Source organism: Megascapheus bottae, chromosome 1 (assembly GCF_031878675.1).
Source record: "Megascapheus bottae isolate mThoBot1 chromosome 1, mThoBot2.hap1, whole genome shotgun sequence".
NCBI classification, from domain to species: Eukaryota; Metazoa; Chordata; class Mammalia; order Rodentia; family Geomyidae; genus Megascapheus; species Megascapheus bottae.
In genome coordinates, this window is record NC_143509.1 from 100,556,347 (window position 1) to 100,559,328 (window position 2,982).

Sequence of the window (2,982 nt, forward strand, 5' to 3'; positions counted from 1 at the left end):
AGGATGGGAGTCAAGTGGTAGAAGTGCCTGCCAAGCAAGTGGAGGCCCAAATTTCAAACCTAGTTCTGCAACAAATACCAAAAACCTTATAATGTGCCCTTCCGTTCTTTTCTCTCTCTCTCCCCCTCTCCCTTTTCCCCTCAACTTCCTCCCTTCTTCTCTCTCTCCCTTTCCCTCTCCTCTATCTTCCTTCTCTCCTCCTCTTCCTTTTCCCTCCTCCTCCTCTCCTTCCTGTTCTTTTCCCTTTCTGTCAGTTGTGGGGCTGGAACTCGGGGCCTAGACTCTGTCCCTGAGCTCTTTTGCTCAAGACTCACATACTACCACTTTGAGCCATAGCTCCCTCCTAGTTTTCTGGTGGTTAATTGGAGATAAGAGTCTCATGGACTTTCCTGCCCAGGCTGGCTTTGAACCTTTTGCCTCACATCTAAGCCTCTTGACTAGCTAGGATTACAGGCATAAGCCAGTGCCTAGCTTCCTCTCCTTTTCCTCCTCCTTCTCCCTTCCTCCTCCTCCTCCTTCCACTGCCCTCTTCTCCTCCCCTTCCTTCTTCTTCCTCCCCCCTCTTCCCTTTCTCCCTCCTCTAAATCTTTCCCACCTTTCTCTCCCTCTCTCTCTCCCTCCCTCTCTCTCTCCCTCCCTCCCTCCCTCCCTCCCTCCCTCCCTCCCTCCCTCTCTCTCTCTCTTTCTCTCTCTCTCCTTCCCTCCCTCCCTCCCTCCCTCCCTCCCTCCCTCCCTCCCTCTCTCTCTCTCTCTCTCTCTCTCTCCCTCCTCCCTCCCTCCCTCCTTTTTGAGACAGGTTGGCCTGAAATTTGCATCCCAGGGTGGCCTTGAGCTTATGGTCTTCCTTCTTCAGCCTCACGATGCTGAGGTTATACAACTTCTAAACATAATTATGACAATGTTAGCTCATGGTACCCAGGCTGAATTAAGAAGAATAACTTGTTAAATGGAAGGAAACAGACATCATTCTTGTTTAGGAACAGCAATGTGATGAGGGGCCAGCGAGAGCTTCCCCTGGTCTCTGCAGCTGTCGAGGGCAGCTCTGGATAAGAAGGAAAGTATTTAGGGTGTAGACATAAACGTCTTCCCTAACAACTTGTGATCTTGCTGAGTATTCATCACTGGCACCACAGAAATGTAGAGAGATTATATTAGGAAAATTGAGCTCATTCGCAGGTGAAAGAAGGAGTAGAACACTCTGGAACTAATATTTCTATCCAGTGCAAGAGGTTCCTCACACTTGTTTGTGCGTCAAAATCTTGCTGTTTTATTGCAACAGCACTGAGTTTCTAAAGACAAGAGACTAAATCTTTTTTGTTTTTTTTTTTTTTTTGCCAGTCCTGGGCTTGAGCTCAGGGCCTGAGCACTGTCCTTGGACTTTCTCAAGGCTAGAGCTCTACCACCTGAGCCTCAGCACCACTTCCAGCTTTTTTCTATGTATGTGGTACGGAGGAATTGAACCCAGGTGTTTGTGCATGCTAGGCAAGCACTCTACCACTAGGCCAAACTTCTGGCCCAAGAGTCTAAATCTTTTAACAGATTCTTGCCTGGACTGGCTTCAAACTGTGATCCTCAGACCTCAGCCTCCTGAGTATCAAGGAATACAGGCATTAAGCTACCAACTCCCAGACTAGTCCAGCTTAAATGAGTGCTATGCATCTATTTTAATCATTAAAACAGAAAAAAATAGTAATTTTTGCGGTTCAAAGCCAGCCTGGGCAGAAAATTCTGTGAAATTCACATCTCAAATTAACTAGCATAAAGCTGGAGGGCCAGAAATGTGGCTTGGTGGTACAGTGCATGCCTAGTGTGCATGAAGCCCTCGGTTCCATTCCTTAGTAACACATACACCGAAAAAGCAGGAAGCGGTATTGTGCTTCAAGTGGTAGAGTGCTACCCTTGAGCAAAAGAAGTTCAGGGACAGCGCATAGGCCCTGAGTTCATGTCCCAGGTCTGCAAAAAAGAAAAAAAATGCTGGAAGTGGAGATGTGAATCAAGTGGTAGATCACCGGCCTTGAGTGAAAAAAGCCAAATCTCAAAATGCACCAAAAAAGAAAAAAAAATCTAAACTAACCTGAAAAAAATAATCTAAATTAGGCCGGGTGTGGTAGCTCACACCTGTAATCCTAGCTGCTCAGGAGGCTGAGATCTGAGGATCAAGGTTCAAAGCCAATCCGGGCACAAAAGGACCTGAGACTCTATCTCCAATTAACTTCTAGAAAAGGGGAAGTGGGGCTTGGCTCAAGGATAGGGTGGTAGCCTTGAGCTGAAGAGCTCAGGGACAGCACCCAAGTTCCAGCCACATGACCCACCAAAAAAAAAAAAATAATAATCTAAACTAACCTGATGATGTTAATCAATCAGTTAACTATTCTTTTTTTTTTTTTTTGGCCAGTCCCAGGGCTTGAACTCAGGGCCTGGGTACTGTGCTTAGGCTTTCCTCAAGGGTAGCACTCTACCACTTGAGCCACAGCATCACTTCCAGCTTTTTATGTATGTGGTACTGAGGACTTAAACCCAGGTCTTTGTGCATGCTAGGCAAGCACTCTACCACTAGGCCAAACTCCCAACCACATTAACTAATATTCTTTTTCCCTGATCTTCCCTTACAGGGAAAGTGGCTTTTCAATCTGCTCTTTTCTCCTTTTCAGATCTTCTCTCTATGTGTGTAAAACAATCTCTTCTGCTCTGTCCATCAGAAAACTAATGTTTTACCAAACGAAGCATTGCCCAATTCTAGAATCACAGATCAGATCAAAGTAAGATCCCTGAAGGGAACTGCTCCAGTTTGTCCTTTGACAGTGTCACAGAACCCAGAGGAGTGGGAGAGGGGAGCAGAGCCCTGCCACAGAACGGTCACTGGGCGACACCCTCCTTTGCCTGTTCAGTCCCTGCTGGAGACCCAGCTGGATGCCTAAGCTCTGGTTTATGAGACACCATTACTGTTGTATGAAAGGTCTATTCTTATTGACGCCTCCAGCC